The sequence below is a fragment of the Monodon monoceros genome, unplaced genomic scaffold (assembly GCF_005190385.1).
Source record: "Monodon monoceros isolate NGI ecotype Baffin Bay Population unplaced genomic scaffold, NGI_Narwhal_1 Super_Scaffold_7, whole genome shotgun sequence".
Classification (NCBI taxonomy): domain Eukaryota; kingdom Metazoa; phylum Chordata; class Mammalia; order Artiodactyla; family Monodontidae; genus Monodon; species Monodon monoceros.
Window position 1 is genome coordinate 81,805,757 of NW_021703784.1, and position 19,138 is coordinate 81,824,894.

Sequence of the window (19,138 nt, forward strand, 5' to 3'; positions counted from 1 at the left end):
CAATATCACTTTCAAAGGAGCGCTAATCCGCTGAAGTCATCGAGTTAGAAAACATTTGCTTCTCCATGTCTTGTGTCTGAACTGTGTGTGAGAGAGAAAGTAGGAAGGAGGGAGGGAGGAAAGGATGGAGTAAAGAGAAGGAGAATGCACGTTGTAAAACCCTACTTTGTAAAGATAGTTTTTAAAACTATCCCACCATTTATTATGGTGTCACTCGCTTACACTGTTTAGTCTCTGTTTAAAAAGTTGATTATAATCTTTTCTGTACAAACTTACAGATACACAGATAACCCCAATCAACATTTTGGGTATGAAGTTGTTGGGCTTGAATGGATGTCACAAGGTGACTTGGGTGGAGAAAAAAATCAGCTGTGGTTCTCATAAAGCTCAGGGAATTGATAACTCAATGCTTCCCTAAAACCCTCTACTACCCATATCGTAGCTCGTGTCTCCCTAGATCATATTTGCCTAAATCATATTTGTCTTCCTTGCTAGGCACCTCTAACCCCAGCACCTAGCACAAGATCTGGCAAATACTAAGCTCTTAATAAAAATCTATTGATTGACAGAATGAAGAAGTGTATGGACCTACCATTCAAGGGTCAGCCATTATGTAAAACATTTATAAAATTAGAGTTCCAGCTCAAAAATGAACTTGTAAAATTTTCCATCTTATTAACACTGTATTTATTAAATGCCTATTATGAGCTAAAAGCTGACTAAACAAAGCCAGCTTTTAAAACACACACACACACACACACACACACACACACACACGCACAGGGTCTGTGCCCTTGTGTAGTTTACAACCTGGGGAGAAGGGGGAGGCAGGGGTTAGGCATAAATAAAAAATTACAGATGGTAATAGGTGCTCCCAAGGATACAATCAGGGATGGTGATAGAGGATAAAGGAGGGAGCTATACCAATTTAGCCAAGCCTATTTGTCTCTTCTCTGAGTAAGTGATATTTAAGCTAAAGCATGGGGGATGAGAAGGCATCAACTATTAAACTATTAAATAAGCAAATTTGGGAAAGGGAGGTATGGGAGAGAGGAGAGAGCCTTCCATATACCCAGGAGCGGTGTCTGCTTCTTAGGTGACTCACTGCCCAATGTGCTATGAAATTCAAACTTGACTTGATTCATTTGGGTTTTAGAGCCCATGCTAATTCGCATGCCTGGCTGGGTGTCAGTGTCCGTAGGAACCCATGTGTTCAGAGTGTAAAGAGGGTGATTTCCCTTATGTGAAGGGCAATGTAATTATGAGGAAATGTTCTGAGAGTGGGCTAGGGGGTGGCCAGCAGCAGGCCAGTGAATCTCGTTCACTTCTCTTCAAAGTTGTCTGATGCCCCCTCACGTTAGCTTCCGTATTTCAGATCAGCTCTGTCGATTCAATTTCTCCTTTAAATATATTTTTTTGTTGTCACTAGTTACATGTGGAGGGGGTTCTGAGGATTCACAAAGGAGAAGATTTTTACTTTTTATCTTATACTCCTTATCCCTTTTGAATATTTTTTAACTATGAGTTTTTATAATTTATAAAACTTAAATAAAATTGTAAACTACATACACAGTTCTGTTTAACATGTTTAACATGTTTAACATGACACTTTGTGACCATTGCTAGGAATTAGTTTTTTCTTTTTTTTTTTTTTTCTGATTACTAAGGCAATAAAAGCTCGATATTTGGAAAACTCAGGAAAAAATAAAAGATAATTTGTCATAACTGAATGACCCAGAGATTACCACTAACATTCTCTTGGTATACAAAAGTCCCCCTTATTCAAGGTTTCACTTTCCACGGTTTCAGTTACCCATGGTCAACCACACACCAAAAATATTAATGGAAAATTCCAGAAATATACAATTCATAAGTTTTAAATTCTGAGTAGCCTAATGAAATTGTTTGCGGAGCTCCGATGCGCCCTGGAGGTGAATCATCTCTTTGTCCATCGACTCCTGCCCCTTAGTCACTAGCTGTCTTGGTCATCAGTTCAACTGTCAGGTATCACAGAATGCCTATGTTCCAGAACCCTTATTTTACTTAATAAGGCCCCCAAAGCTCATTAGAGTAGAGATGCTGGCAATCTGGATATGCCAGAGCATAGCCATAAAGTGCTTCCTTTAAGTCAAAAGGTGAAAGTTCTCGACTTAATTTGTAAAGAAAAAGAATCATGTGCTGAGGTTGCTAAGATCTACAGTAAGAACAAATCTTCTATCCAGGAAATTGTGAAGAAAGAAAAAGAAATTTGTGCTAGTTTTGCTGTTGCACCTCAAACTGAAAAACTTACGGCCACAGCGAGTGATAAGTGCTGAGTTAAGATAGAAAAAGCATTAAATTTGTACAGTGAGATATTTTGAGAGAGAGAGGCCATATTCACATAACTTTTATTACAGTATATTGTTATAATTATTCTATTTTGTTGTTAGTTATTGTCGTTAATATCTTACTGTGCCAAATTAAACTTTACCACAGGTATGTATGTACAGGAAAAAACATAGTATACATAGGGTCCAATACTATCCATGGTTTCAGGCAACCAGTTGGGAGTCTTGGAACATATCCCCATGGATTAAGGGGGACTACTGTATTTCTTTCCCAATGACTTTTAAAAATAGGATCAAATTCTACTCGTTAATTTATAACCAACTTTTTTTTTCTTTTCTTTCTTTTTTTCCCCTTTTCTTCTTTTCTATTTTTTTTTTCTCTTTTTTTGTGTCAGACGGGTAACATGCCGGTGTCATAACAAGGTTTGAGGGAGGCACATGTCACACAACCTCATGAACACCCAGTCATCACGCTCAGGAACTACAAAAGGATCTATAACTGGTTTTTTAAACTCGATATAGGTAGGCACCTTTCTATGGCAATAAATGTCGAGCTTCTGAATGGATGTATCATAATTTAACCAATTCTCTTCTGATGAGCATTTAGGTTGCAATTTTCACCACATAATTATCTTTTAATCTAAGCTTTTTATGAAATTTTTTGTGTCTGTCACCATCCTGGGGTTTTACCTGATTCCTCAAAATTCAACAAACAGCAGAGATACTTACTTGGTAATTAAGAAATAAGATTTCCTTTGCAAGTATGTAGTCAAGTACTTCACGCAAGGTTCCACTGGGTGCAAACTTGATCTATGAAAATCTAGACTGACCAAATCAACTTCAGGATTGTTTCTTAACTTCACTAAACAATTTAAATAGCAAGTTTCACCTCTTTCACTCAAAATACCCTTTCAAAAAGTATCAGCTTCAATCAACTATACTTCAATTATAAATAAATACATAAATAAATAAAAATTTTAAAAAGTATCAGCTTCTCATGAGGTTGGCAGTGAAGGGTAGGGAGGGGTGCCTCTGAAATAGCTAATGCTATGTTTTAAGACTAGCTCACGCCTTCTGTGTAGTGGGGGGGACACGGGTGGAGGGGGAGTACTAATGGAGGCCGCTGCTCTGATCACAGCTGTTACCAACTGACCTGACAAGTCAGGCAGGTGAGGGGGGTGGTACAAGAGGCAGAATTCCAGGTGCCCAGGAATCAGAAATGGGTAGGCTGAAAGGATTCTAGCCATGGAAGCCATCACATGGCAGGACTTGAAAAAGGGATCCTCAACTGATTTCTCTCCAACAAAACAGAAGAGCAGCCAGGGCTGGACCGTCTTCATGCCAGATCAGCCTGTCCATCTCCAAGCCAGCAAATACACAAAGACCCATTCCAGCCTCGAACCTGACGTTCCCCTTAGTTACAATCCTGTGATTTCCAAAAAGACTATTTTCTGTTTCTATTCAGCTTATAGCAACCTGCTCTCTTAAATAGCTTCTTTATCTGGTGGGGCAATTACAGCCTGTGACTAACAGCTGCAGTTCATAAACATGAGTTTCACTGTTTGGGTCAGTAGTTCTTAGTCTTTTCTGAATGGCAACTCCCCCAGCTGATCTTGGCGTGAAGAGAGGCACCTTCCATCAGCACTCTGGTTGGTACTTGATAGTGCAGTTTACTGTTGGAGGGTTCTGTTTCCCCATGATAAAAGAGGTGACATTTTTATTAAAGTTACAAGTGCTTGCATCTAATACCAAATGTATTTCTGGATTTCGGTTTTACTAGTGATTTTAACTTTCCTCATTGAGTTTTTCCTTATATTCCAAATGGTCTAAAATAGGCATGTCTTTCTTTTATATTTAGGAAAAAATGCACTTTCAAGAAGTAATTCATAACTGTAAAAATTTTAGGAAAAAATCTGTAGGATCTAGGTCTTCACAAAGTGTTCTAAGACATGACACCAAAAGCACAATTCATAAAAGAAAAAAAATCTATAAATTACACTTCATCAAAGAGGATGAAAAGACAAGCTATTAACTGGGAAAAAATATTATTTGCAATGACTGCACATTGGCATCTCAGAGGATGGGAAGCCCATTTATTGAGCCCTTAGGATGTGCCAGGCCCTGGACCAAATGTTTATCAATCCATTTCAATCTCACAGCAATTCTATCAGGCAGGAGCGGTTACTATTCCCATGTTAAAATGCAGAGGCAGAGGCTGGAAGAGTTTTAGGGTCCAATCCAAGATCCTATCACCATTGAGGGGCATGGCCAGGATTCAATCCAGACCTGTTCACCACCCAAGTTCGCTATGATCCTGGACTCTGGAGCCAGACTTCCTGGGTTCAAATCCTGCGTCCCTACTTGGTAGCTATTTGACTTTGCCTCCATTTCCCCAACTGTAAAGTGGGATTAATAATAATACCTACCTCATAAGGTTGTCGTAAAAATTAAAAACATGAATCTGTCTACGGCCTAAGAGCTATGTGCCTGGCACATAGCAAGGGCCATGTGAGTGATCACTATTGTTGTGGTGTTGTCAGTCTTCTACTGACTCTTAAAAATAGGATGGAGAGACAGGAGAAAAGCAAATGACCCAAAGAGACACCATTTCATGTTGCCTCAAGGGATTTCTCCTAGCCAAGTAACACAAGATGTACCGCCTCCAGGCTGCTGTTCCCAGCCTCAGGCCTTTCAGCAAAGTGAAACCGGCTGTTTCCAAAGCCAAATTCTTCAGGGTAGCATTAAGTCTTTGTCTTACCAGGAAAGGGGTTGGGGTGGGGGAGGACAACTCTTCCCTTTAAGAGCAGCAGTGGATTTCCTTTGAAGAAACTTGCCTTTTACAAGTATTTATTTAGGAGTATCCAGTGATCAGTGATCTTATTTTGTGTATCTCTGCTGCCACAACATACCATGGACTGTCAGCATCCTCTTTACTACAAGAAATACAGTCCTTAGTGCCTTTAAATCTAATCAGATTAGAGAAACAATTCAGAAAACACATCTTTAAGATTCTCGTCCTCTAGAACAACTCTAGGTACCTAAAGTTACCAAAAGATAACAAGAGGCATTACCTGCCTGACAGTGACTGGTTTCAAAAGTGAAGAGCGGGCTTCCCTGGTGGCGCAGTGGTCGAGAGTCCGCCTGCCAATGCAGGGGACACAGGTTCGTGCTCCGGTCCGGGAGGATCCCACATGCCGCGGAGCGGCTGGGCCCGTGAGCCATGGCCGTTGAGCCTGCGCGTCCGGAGTGAGAGGGCCTCGTACCGCAAAAAAAAAAAAAAAGTGAAGAGCACCTGGAGTTGAGGCTTTCTTAACTCCTCCAAATTGGTCATGATTATCATGCAAATGATGGCGTCAGTCAGGACCAGGGTTCAGTTTTCAAGCCGTCAACAGCCCTATGAAAGACTTCTCTTTGAGAGGCCCTGAGGTTGCCTTTTGAGATGGGTGGGCCTCACAGAGCTCAGGGGGCTACAAATAGAGAACCCTCTGGGCAGAGCAGTAAGAATGTTACTGCTGGTGTAGGACCCTATGCCAGGTTTATAGCTCGGAGTCCCTTATGCAAACTCCAGGTTATTATAGCCTTCAGGAAGGACACGGTTTACAGCTGATCTAGTTTAGGAAGGAGACCTCTCACCAGAATCCCTGAGTACAAGGAACACCTGATTTGGGGGAAAAAATCCACCCCAGGACTGGTGTCCCAGAAGAGTCCCCTTAGAATCCCCAGGATTTTGTTTTCATCTCTATAAAGAATCGTAAGTCTTTAGAATTTGTAAACTTATCTTAATATGATTTTATCAGCATCCTTTATCCTATACACTAATAGAAGGCACGATCCTCCATGCCACAGTCACCTTGTTGGACTCTTCATTTCATGATGAAGAAACTGAAGCCCAGAGTCACACAGCATTGTAATAATAAAGGCCTGGAACCCAAGACTGCTGACCTCAGTCCAGTTCTCTACCCTCTGAGCTACCCTGCCAAAATGACAATTTAAAGAATGACTTCCTAAACAGATTATTCCTTCTCTCTTTCACAATACCATTGGGTCGCCTCCCTGCAGATAATTCTCTCCATAAACCAATTCAAACACTCTGAAGCATGTCTCATCATGAACTAGAGCTTCTGCTGGGATGGGGAAAGAGGATTCAGCGGGGTTTTTTGATGGGGACGGAGGGCACTGAACTCTCTAAAAGACCCAGCAGAACAATCCTGATGATTCAGAATGACTAGAGAATAGTCTTTCTGATTATCTAATGGTTTTGCTCACATTTATGGAATGAATGAATATGTGGAACATTGAAATATAATTCCAGCAATTCTACTGAATTTAATTCAATCTTTCTTTCCCTAGTATGTCAGGATCATAATGAATATGGACTACCACTCTGGAGAATTCAACTGATGAAAACAGGGGTTGGCAATCTTCCCTTTGGTGTATTTTTGGTAAATTGCTGACCCTGATGTAGAAGGTAAGGTTGACCAAGCTGGTTCCTCTCTCTCTCTCTCTCCTTTAAAAGTAAATCCCTCATATCGGTTTGCTTATCTTTCACTTATCCCTTTCTCATAAAAATATCTTGAGGAATGTACACACACACCCAAGTCTAGTTATTTGATCTCTGGTTGACTGGAACATAGTTACCCAATCAGTAGGACCATCACACAGAGGATATGTCTTAAACTGTTCCCTTGAATTCTCAATTAACAAGACTGAAGACCTGCCATGGGGCACTTGATTCTTTTTACTTCATTTAGGAACAAGAATGCTGAAGCCACGAGGCAGAAACCAGCCAAATGACACAACACAACTAGACACAGAACATCTTAGTGGTGGGTTCAAGAAAAATGAGGTCAATTTAAAAATTTTTTAATTCAATGTCCAATTACAATTTAATACATTTTTTGAGCAGGCAACAAATTAAAACACAAAGAACAGTAAGCAGAGAAACATGTCAGGTAAATTACAAAACAGGGGCTTTTTAGTGAAACTATTTTTTAACTTACTGCTTTTCAACTCAAGATAATATTTTTAAATTTTCAAGTTATTTGTAAAGTCACAAATCAAGATTTATCTACATTCATGTCCAAAAGGCTTGGTCCTCTGGGAAGAAGTATTCCTTGCTCTTTCTTCAAGTACTTATTAACACCTTTTACTTGTCAGGAATTATGCCAGATATGGAGGCTACGAAAGACTAAGACACAACCCCCATCCTGCGGGGACTGACATGGAGACTAAATGCGCAAACGTTTTCTCACCCTCACCATCATTTTCCTTCTTACAGTGCCACCAATCTGAATTTTATAATAATCATATGGTTTCTCTATAGGGTTCTGTACACTCAATAATGATCCTTAATTCAATTCACCCAACCTCTCAAAACTCCTGCTGTGCTTTCTTTTTCCTTTCTTTTTTTTATATATATTTTTAAAATTCTTATTTATTTTTTATTTTTGGCTGTGTTGGGTCTTCGTTGCTGCGTGCCGGCTTTCTCTAGTTGCAGCAAGTGGGGTCTACTCTGTTTCAGTGCACGGTCTTCTTATTGTGGTGGCTTCTCTCCTTGTGGAGCACAGGCTCTAGGCATGCAGGCTTCAGTAGTTGTGGCACATGGGCTCAGTAGTTGTGGCAAGTGGGCTCAGTAGTTGTGGCACATAGGCTCAGTAGTTGTGGCGCACCGGCTTAGTTCCACGGCATGTGGGATCTTCCCGGACCAGGGCTCGAACCTGTGTCCCCTGCATCAGCAGGTGGATTCTTAACCACTGCTCCACCAGAGAAGCCCTCTTTTTCCTTTCTTTAACTTGTTTTTTTCCTGGGTTCTTTCTTCGGTGTCAGCTGTCGCTCTGACACAATGAAAAGGTAAACGGAGAAGGGTCTGATTCCCCACACTGGGCTCACGGGTAAGGGTTTTGTTATGTACTATCTTTCCCAAATTTGCTCTAGCCCATTTATCCTTAGATTGTTTCCTTTCATATTAATAAACCATCATTATTATTTGCTGAAGCATTATTTGTTAATGTGGGGAAAAACACAGCGGTTACCTATATCTCCACCCATAGAAATGGGGCTAAATAAACTATGGTATATCCATACAAAGGAACCCTCTCCATGCTTTAAAAAAAATGAAAGGTCTCTAAAAAAGTTGAACTCCAAAAAAAAAAAAAAAAGTTGAACTCCTAAAAGCAGAGTTTAAAACGGTGGTTGGAGGAAATGCGGAGATACTCATCAAGGAGTACAAAGGTTCAGTTATGCATGATGCATAAGTTCTGGAGAGCTAATGGACAGCATAGTGACTCTGGTTACTAATACTGTACTGTATTCTTGAAATTTACTGAGAGGGTAGAGCTTTTTACCACATACAAAAATGTAACTATTTAAGGTAATGGATATGTTAATTAGCTTGATTTTGGTAACCATGTCACAATGTGTTTGTATGTATATATATATACCAAGTCATCATGTGGAGCACCTCAAATATATACAATTCTTATTCATCAAGTATATCTCAATAAAGCTGGGGGCAGGGAATGAGAGGTCTGTATGAGCAAGTATCTATGATACATTGTAAAGTTAAACAAATAGGCAAGTTGCAAAATTCTATGTGTTATGAGACCCCATTTAAAAACACATATGTGACTCCATATGACATGCATCTGAAATACACACACACATAGTATTTAAATGGAAAACATTTTAGGGGACACAGAGTACATGTCTGGGAGCTAGGGGAGTTTAGTGAGTGAGTTAGGGGAGGAGCAAATGAAAGAGGGAATGTCACTTTCTCATTCTACACTTCTCTATTATTTTGACAATGAATAGATATACTTTTGTAATAACTAAATAAATAAATAGAAAGGAGATATGTGTTCTTTTCCTAGACATTTTAAAACTATATATTCTTCTAGAATCGCATAGCTGTTGAGTTTTCATTCCTTTTGATGATACACTCCTCTCCTCCTTTATAGCTTCAGGGAATTAAGGCCCCAGGTGGACCACTGTGTGCCCTTGCTTCCCTCTCTGCCCCTTCTGCAGGTTCTCCAGTCCCAGGTGGACCAGTGTGTGCCCTTGCTTCCCTATCTGCCCCTTCTGCAGGTTCTCCAGCCCCTGGGATAACAAGCTATTCACAACTACTTGCACCTTCCAGGCCACCTGCCAGCTTTGTAACCATTCTGCACTTGTCTTTTGCAACCAATGTCATTTTAAAGCTTCAGAGTGCATCTCCTGCAGACCTCTGGAACATTCCTGGGGTAGACAGGGTGTTAGCAATATTCCTTTGGGCTCAGCAGAGTGAACAATCTGCCCTCCGTATCCGCGGACGGGAAAACTCTGGATACCTCCAGCTGACTCTTCACTGTCATACGCCATTTTATATCAGGGACTTGAGCATCTGCAGATTTTGGTATCTGCGGGGGCTCCTGGAACCAATTCCCCGCAGATACCGAGGGACAACGGTATTTCATTCAGGTTTATCATACACTGTTCCTGGAAATCTTGGTCACATCATAGATAGACTTGGCCCTGGAAAATCTATCCACCAGTCCCTGAAAGCAAGCCAGAGAGGTATTATTCTCATCTCACAGACCGGGAAACTGAGGCATCAAAGATTGACTGGGGCTGCCTAGACCACATGGCAGGTTAAAGGTGATGAGGTGTTGTGGAAAGGGTATTGGGATTAAAACCTAGCGTCCCAAGTTCAAGTTCTTGCCACATTATATTTTCTTTAAGCAAAAGTTGAACTCCCTGAGCCCGTTTCCTTATCAGTAAAATAAGAATTATAATACTTGCCTCCCAGAGTAGTGCTGTTACATGAGAATATATACAATTGCATTTTGTAAAGTACATATTATATATATATAATAGGAGTACAACAACCAGGAAATTATGTATGAATAGTTACATCTTTGTGGCTGTATATCCAACTAGATTTTTGTTTGTTTAGTTTTCTTTTGCCCAAAGTAGAAATTTAAAAATTTCTTTGAAGCATCTTAGAAGCCATTCCTTTACGTTGAATAGTCTTGTTCTTTAAATTCAAGTGTCTTTTTATACCCGAAGCATTTCTCCAGATGGGTTTTAAAAGGGGCACAAAAGTATCAGTTCCACAAAGAAGGCAACGACACTACCAGAATGCCTTGCCAAACTGCATAGCACTCTGAAAGCAGATTAAAGTTGTTTCAAACACTTCAAAGAGAAGGAAAACTCTAATCCCCCAAGGCTTCCTTTAAATCCATATTCCTTAATTTCAGAAAATTTCCCAAGTCTTTTAAAAGGCCCAACTATCATTTTACAGTTTGGAAATAGTAATGGAGAACATTTCCCAATTTTTTAGAACGTTCTTGTTTCCTTTAAAAAGGGCTCAGTAAAGTTGGGTCTCTCTCATAAAGGAACTGGCCCAAGTGGAAGACAGCCTGACTGGCTTGAGGGGAGTGGGTGCAGCCATCCCCAGGGCCCTGCGCCTGGAGTCTATGGCTTACGGTTACCGGGAGAATTCCTTATAGAAGCAGAGTCGGGCATTCTCCCTGTTATTTCTGGGCAAGATTTGAATGTCTGTCATTGTGGGAAGAACGCCCAGTCTCCTCACTATGTAACACTAAAGGGAAGAAAGTTTCCAAATGAGAAGAAAAACAAGCCCCGCTGCAATAGAGGCAAGCAGGACCATTTTCACTGCTTTGGAAAAACTGCTCTTCTTAAGCCATCTTCACCCGCCCAGAGAGGCAAACTGTTTTCCTGAAACACTTTTCCTGATTCTTCCCTGGCTGACCTATGAAAACAGTTATAAGAGCCCCAGTTACAACAATGAGTACTTATTGAGATTAACATGTACCAAGCACTGTGCTAAAGGTCCCACAGGCTGTATTTCATTAAATCTGCTCAGTAGCCTTGAAGCAGATACTATAATTAGCCCCATTATACAGATGAGAAAGTTGAGATATAAAGAGATAACTAAGCAGTCAAATGACACACAGCTACTTAAGTGGTTGAGCAGGGACACAAAAGCAGATCTTTCTGACTCCGATGTCCAGGTTTAACCAGAGTAACGCACTGCCTAAATACAGTCCCAAGGCAGTGCAGGGACGGGTCCATGTTGTACACGTCTGTTCTACCTCAACTCTGGAGTTATTTTAATTACCAATAGCTGGCCTGTGTCCCAGCTAACTGTGCTAAGTGGTTTACATGCCTGGTCTCATTTAATGCTTCCCAGAGATTTAAATGGTATAAACTACCCTGATACTTTCTGCCTCTTCTGTCAGTCTCTCTTCTTTTCTCCTTTTCTCCTGTTTCTTTCTCTCTCCCTCTTCAGCTCTGAGCCATTGAGTGCTTGGGTTGCGTTTTCACCTTGCCTTCAGCCTGGCTTAAAATGTAGACTACGTAGTGAGGAGAGAGATAGGTGCATCTTTTCAGGTGCCTTCCGCTTTAGTTTGAGGGCAAGTTACAAGTGCCTGTCTGCTCTACAACTTCAGGACACCTCCCTGTGGATAGTGCCAGAACGGTGACCTCAGGCCACAGCTTGAACACCGATTGCAAGTAATCCAGCTCCAGAGGTGATAGAGTGACCTCTCTTTAAAAAGGAGATTAAAATAGCTAAGAAACAACACTTAGCTTAGTGCTCTGAAAGGTTGGCATCCTTCCAGGATAGACTTATGTACTTTTTATACTTGGAGGAAAAAAAAGAGATGGGATTTGATCCAAGAATGGTCCTCCAAACGAGAGAAATATGGAGCAAGCAGCTGGAGCAGAGTGGCCAAGTGGTACCACCAGCTGCAGGCCCATTAATTAACATTCCCTGGTATGTAGCAGCTCCAGTGACCTTGATTCTTGTTGAATTCACAGAGATAACTTTTACAGAGCCTCTACTTTTCTCACTGCAGTATATTTATCCAAGGAGTACCTTGCATATTTCCCCCCATCTCTCTGAGCAGTAAATTTATTCTAATTACAAAGAGATATAGTAAAAGCCTGATTGAACGCTTGGCAGTTTATAGAGATTTATTTCTGGGGCTTAAGGGGGGTTTTTAGAGTGTGTGACTAGAGTGGGGTTGAGGGGAGCTGAGGAAAGGAGCCCAAGAGAAAATGTAGATTTAATGGACCTATAAAATGACCCTGCGGTAGATAAATGCTTGTTCCAGAGAAGCTTAAACAGCCTGACCCAAACCAGGGTCTGTGACAGCCAGTCCGACACAAGGTGTCTGAAGCGTTGCATATTTCTCTGTGGGTTTTCAGGTTTCCATATGAAATTTGTTATTCCCCAGGCAGAGGTGAGAGAGCATGGAAATCTGTTTTCCAGAGGGAAGAGAGCATATTTAACTACAAATTTCTAAGTACTCAAAGCTATGAAAAGAGGAAAAAGTAAACCTCCAGCACCTGCCCTTAAAATCACTTTGCCTTTTCTCTAACTCTCTTGAAGCTCAATTCTGAATTTTAAGCCTAGGATCCTGGAAGGCAGATCATGAGAGCCTGCCCTTTGTACCAGGATTTCTGCATAAGAACCAGCAGCCTTCCAAAGCCCAGTTATCCCAGGCACTTCCAGCTCATAAGGAGACAGAGGGACACTATCGTCTAACTGAGCCTTCTGTTTAGAATAGGCTTTGCATGCACACACTGCTGAACTTTTCCACGAAATCCTTCTAGGCTTTTGATCCCATGAGTGACATTCATCTTTTTTGCAGCTGCTTTGCAAGTTTTGCTGAGGATGAATTTTAGGGCTTTCAACTGTTAAATTTGTTATACTGTAAATCTAACCACTACTAAAATGGAGACATTTGTTCTGGGGGAAAAAGCAACACAGAAAAGGGTCTAAAGTAGACACTAGGGGGGAGGTAGTTTGGAGAGTGAATGCACTGGCCTCTTTGGCCAGAGGCTAAGTGGGGATTGGGTCACTGTTTCTTGGGGTTCCCTTGAACCCCAAGCTTGAATAATGCAATAGCATCAATCATTTTACCAGCAAAGTGAGTTTATTCATTAATGCCAGAGGAATTGCAACCCAGGATACCGAATTATGGAAGACCACACGCAAACCCAGGGAACAAGGAAGGGAAACTAGCTTTTATAGGGAAAAGGCGAGACTTGGGAGGACCTGTAATAACCAAGGAGCCATTGGAGGAAGCTGGGAGTCCAAAGTATGGAGGCTTCTCATTGGTTGGACTGCTACAGCCTCGGATTGGCTGGGCTGTCCTTCAGGGAGAGAAGTTTTCTTCTTCCTGTTGGTTAGCGAAGTAGGCAACAGGTTCCTGTGGGAGATGCAGCAGAGGTGTACGGGTAGTCCCTTCCGGTCTGGAGTAATTGAAGATGCATGGAGGGCGCAAGAGCTCCCCCTACAGGCCTGTGCTGACTCTAATTTTAGCTGCGGCTTCTTTTAATTCCGCACCCGCCCGTTTTCTCTTTTTAGGAACTGGCGTAAGGAGACCTTAGGAAAAAATTTTAACTTTTTGATTGTTTAACACTCATACAGAGAAAACATTTTACCATGTTGTTTTAAAGTTAACACCCAAGTCAAGAAGCTTTTATCAGAGCTATCAGAGCTTTTATGGGAATCACTTCTTTGCTTTTTTAAATAATTATTTTAGCACCTAAATGTGCGTCTACATAGAATAGAGCTTAATTTTGTGTGTTGGAACTTTATAAATGGAATTAATGCCTTGTTCTTTTGTGTTTGGCTTCTTTTGCTCAATCTCCTGTTTGTAAGAGTCATCCGGGTTGTGTGTAGCTGTAGTTCATATTTATTACAGCACATTTTTGATCTACCCACGTACTGTTGGTGAACATTCTGGTTATTTCTAGTTTGGGGATGTTGATAATGAAGCTGCTGGGAGCATTCTTGTGCATATACACAGGGAGCATGAGAATTTGCTCAGCTTGCCTGGTTGATATCAAACAATTCAATTTGAACACATCTTGAATCACGGCTTGTCCTAGTTTTAAAGGCAAAATGGGCAAGATTTGTCACTTGTTCATTCAATAAACACAAACCAAACTTCTACTGTAGGAATAGAAAATATAAGACACAGGCTGCCTGTCCTCTCTTCTGTGCTCAGAGCAGACATTACTAGTTCATAAGAGTGTGATTTCCTGTTACATCTGGATGTGGCTTCAAAATCGTTTGCAACATGGTCCTCAAGGCAGCCACTGCTAAAGATTAGAGATGAGGGGTGTGATGGTTAATTTTCTGTGTCAACTTGGTTAGGCCACAGTACCCAGATATTTGGTCAACATTATTCTAGATGTTTCTGTGAAGGTATTGTTTTAATTGAGATTAACACTTAAATACTTGAGTAAAGCAGATAGCCCCTTATAATGTGAGTGTGTTTCTGCCACGGAGTTGAAGTCCCCAGTAGAAAAAAGACTGACCTTTCCCAAGGAAGAGGGAATTCTGCCACCAGACTGCCTTTGGACTCAAACTGCACCTCTTCCCTGGGTCTCTAGCCTACGGCCTACCACCCCTGCAGATTTTGGACTTGCCAGCCTCCACAATCATGTGAGCCAATTCCTTGCAATTTCTCTCTGTGTATCTATAGACATCTTTTTGGTTCTCTCTGGAGAACACTGACTAATACCGGTGGCATACTACTTGCATAGGGTTGCCTGGTGGCACAGGAGCAGAAAGCCTCTCGAGCTAATTTAAATAAAGGAGATTTACTGTTGATAGAGTGGAACTTCTTAGCATCAAATACCAGGAAATACTTTTAATATTCAGGATTACCCCCTCAAAACCAATTCATTATAATGTCTGAGATATTTTCCAAAATAAAGTTGCAGTGGGTGTCCCAGTTTTTGAGTGTCGTCAGTTGCCGTCAGCCAATGAGATCTAGAGCAAAGAAGCCATTCTGAGTGTTGACACACGGCACCGCAGCTGCTTCCGGTTGGTGAGCTGAGTTCAAAGCGTCCTGGTGTGTATGTTATTTATTCTGCTCTGGGCTCCCTTTCTGCCATTGCTTTTGTGTTCTGGCAAACAGTATGACTCAGACTGGCTGACCAAAGGAGCATAGGTGATAATATTGGACCTACTGTAAAGAAAAGGAAGAGTATCGTGCTAGATGTTAGAACACAGGTTTTCCAGAGGCTATAGATTCTCCAAGTTGGGAGGTCCACTTATAAATAATACTTATATTACAAAGTGCTCAGTTCTGTAACAGCGAGGTGTACAAGTGTAATGGAAGTAAAATAACCATAGGTTGGGGCATCGAAGGGTGGGTAGAAGCTCACCAGAAGAAAGGGTGTAGAGAGGAAAAGGAAAAGGAAACATTAGCAAAGGTATGGGGCGATGAGAGAACACATACTACTCCTTGACTCCCTGGCTACAGCAGCACTTTCCTTTTGTGTTTTGATTTCTCCCAAGGAGAAACAGTGAGGCTCCATGAGAGAACTTCAGGTGCTCTGGTGAACTTCAGGTGAACCTCAAGCCTCCTGTTATTTTCCACATCTATAGGGAATGTGTCCACATATTTTGAAGCCAGGGAAAATATTACTTTACAGTAAACAGAGAAAAGGTTTAGAGGAGGTTAGAAAATGGAAAACTGGAGCACAGAGTCAGTGATAAGAAGACAGTTTTATATGGCACATAGCAATTGCTTCTGGAGTCATTAGGAGTAATATTTATAATCAGGATAAGCTAATGCTTTGGATGAGTTCCTGTGATTCTTCTGTTTCTGAGAAGCCAGATTACCTCTGGCTCCTGCAGACCTGCAAGAGACTTGTCCTCACATGGAAGAGACCTGAGAGTAGGAATGACATTCAAAATATTTAACCAGTGGATAGTAGATACCTGACCAGTTGGAAACGACTGGGATGGCTGGACCCAGTGCATATAGGCTGAACTCCAGCCCTCTCTTAGGGACCATTAAACACAACACTTGTTTCACTGAAGAGACTGAAGGATTTACCTGAGACCATGTGGTGGTGGCAGAGCTAGGAGTGGAACCCAAGCCTTCTGTGTTCACCCTCTACCTACGCTGCAGCCGTGGCCTCAAAGCCCTGGTAAGGCAAGTGGGGCGTCCTGTTGGTTTACCATAGATTCTACTCACACCCAAGGCTGTCCATGGGGAGGATACAGCTCTTACCCTGTTCATGAGTAACATGCTGAAAATTTTTTATCCATTAGTAAATAAATACCTCCTATTTATTTGTAAATATAGCTTATTTGCAAATACAGTGTATTACATAACATACTATAAAGGATTCAGGAAAATAGTCAGTTAAAAAGAAAGCTGCCTGGGCTTCCCTGGTGGCGCAGTGGTTGAGAGTCCACCTGCCGATGCAGGGGACACGGGTTCATACCCCAGTCTGGGAAGATCCCACATGCCGCGGAGCGGCTGGGCCCGTGAGCCATGGCCGCTGAGCCTGCGTGTCCGGAGCCTGTGCTCCGCAACGGAAGAGGCCGCAACAGTGAGAGGCCCGCGTATCGCAAAAAAAAAAAAAAAAATTTACTGAACACCTACCAGCTGCCAAGGCCTGCTCTAGGAGCTGATAAGTAGCGATGTGCAAGAGGTCAAACCCCTTGCCGTCTGTTCCAGGCTGGGCAGGTACACCTGGGGCCCAGGAGGGACTCTGGTGAGGCTGGGATTGGGCCTCCCTGGGAGCACGAGCAGCCCCTCCCCGCTAGATGCTGCCCATCCAGGCACTGCCAGGAGGCAGGGGCCATACCCCCTCTAGATGACTTTGCACTCTGTCCTGACAGGGAATTTCTTCTCCCAGACTCATCACTTCTCAGAGACATCTTCCCTTTGCCTTCTTTCTCCAGAACTCACTTCGTAGTCCCTCAAGGTACAAAACTTTTTTTTATAGAAAATAAATGCTACGTTTATTTCTTGTTATAACACAAATGTATCAGAATCCTCAGAACAAAATGATTTGTATTTAATCCAATCAAGTTTTTTTAAATTGTGGTAAAAAGCACATAACATAAAATTTACCATCTTAACCATTTTTAATTGAAGTATATTATTATATTATAATATTCTTTTTAATTCTTTATGTTTGAGACCTTCATAATAATATTTTTAAAAATTAGTTACCAAATCTATATAAGAACATAAGAATGTTTATAATATTAGGTGAAAAAAACATGTAGAAATTGTTAGTGATGTTCACTGATATTTTCAGTTCTCTTCCTTCCTAAGCGCTTCCTTGGAGTTAGGTGTGGCCCTAGGACTTGCCTTGGCTAATTAAAAGTGAATGAAACTGATGTGTGTCACTTCCAGATGGAAGCCCTTAACAGCCACTGTATTTTCTCTCCCCTATTACAGCACTGATGTTCTTCCAACAGTCAAAGCTCCATCAGCCTGAATCCCTGAGTAAGAATCACACAGAGCAGAGGCCCTGCTGACCTGGGATGGACGTGTAGCATAAATGAGAAATAAACCTTTGTTTTTCGAAGCCACTGGAGGTTGTTTGTTGCTGCAGCATAAGGTAACCCATTCTGACTGGTTCAAAGCAGGGGGTAGCTTCTGGCAGTATAACTAGATACTCAGAAGGCCTTCCAACTACAAAAGAACTGGATCACTTTTTTGGCCATGCGGCTTGCGGGATCTCAGTTCCCCAACCAGGTACTGAACCCGGGCCACGGCGTGAAAGCACAGGGTCCTAACAACTGGACCACCAGGGAATTCCCTGGATCACTTTTTAAATGGACTGTTGGGCTTGTAAGTAGTAAAGTAATTGTCTAGGACAGCTCTTATCCTCAAATATGAGCTGAAACCAGAACTGGGAGCCAAGAGTGCTAAGAAAATAAGAAAACTGGGTTGTCCTAAGGGCCAGTGCCATTGTAGCACGGTATGAACTCTAAAGCATCAGAAAGTGGGGAAGCCAAAGGTCTGACGCTTCTGCATTAGGCCAGGACACTCCAAAAGGGGTGAAGTGTCTCAGGTTGGTGTTTTCCTTCTGCTCCCAACAGAAGCAAATACAAATCTTCACAGTAGGCCATTAAGAGCCATCAAATTTGAGTTCAAATCCAAGATCACTAAGCACGGAAGGAGGCAAACCACCAAGAGAGAGTGAGTTGATGGAAAAACAAGCATCTAGTTTAGACCCCAAGAACTTTGGATATATATTCTCATTTACAAAAGTGTACAGAGCAATTATTAAGCGCTAGACACTATTGTAAAGTTTTTTTTTTCAATTTTAACTTATTTAATTCCCATAACAACTCTATGAGGCAAGTACTATTGTCATCCCCATTTTATAAATGAGAAAAACTGAGGGACAGAGAGATTAAGTAATTTGTTCCAGGTCAACATTTCTTAAGTGGTAGAACTACAATTTGGATTCAGGCAGTTGGTTCTAGAGTATGCACTCTTCATCTCTACATTTTGTTGACTTTCTAACATAGAATGTCTATGTGTGACAGATTTAAAGAAATAAGGAGGAATTCCCTGGTGGCACAGTGGTTAAGAATCCGCCTGCCAATGCAGAGGACACGGGTTTGAGCCCTGGTCCGGGAAGATCCCACATGCCACGGAGCAACTAAGCCCGTGCGCCACAACTACTGAAGCCCTTGCACCTAGAGCCCGTGCTCCGCAACAAAGAGAAACCACCGCAATGAAAAGTCCACGCACAGCAATGAAGACCCAACGCAGCCAAAAATAAATAAAATAAATTTTTTTTAAAAAGGAGTGGAATACCAAAGATAACCAAGCGAAAAAGGACCATCAAAGGATGACCAGGTAGATTTGAAAAAGAATAAAAAAGAGACAAAAATAAAATGGTTGAAAATAAACATTTAATAAACATGTTAAATGTCTGAAGAGATACTTAGTGAATTAAAGAAATATCTGAAGAAAACATCCAGAATGTAGCTCAGGAAAAAAAGGAAGTGGAAAATATGAAAGAGA

The 19,138-nt window shown here is 41.5% G+C and overlaps 1 long non-coding RNA gene and 1 other non-coding gene across 3 annotated transcripts in view; one reads left to right on the plus strand and one right to left on the minus strand.

The window, feature by feature from the left end:
* Positions 1–18,724, plus strand: part of LOC114886922 — a 42,505-nt gene extending 23,781 nt beyond the window's left edge. For both annotated transcript variants that reach the window (XR_003791447.1, XR_003791448.1), the window contains 3 exons: positions 6,678–6,795; positions 17,555–17,717; positions 18,655–18,724. This is a non-coding gene — a long non-coding RNA (uncharacterized LOC114886922). The remainder of the gene's footprint in view (positions 1–6,677; positions 6,796–17,554; positions 17,718–18,654) is intronic.
* On the minus strand, positions 2,717–2,820 carry LOC114887853. Its single transcript, XR_003791617.1, has one exon. It is a non-coding gene; the product is annotated as a small nucleolar RNA U13 (small nucleolar RNA).
* Positions 18,725–19,138: the final 414 nt, after the last annotated feature.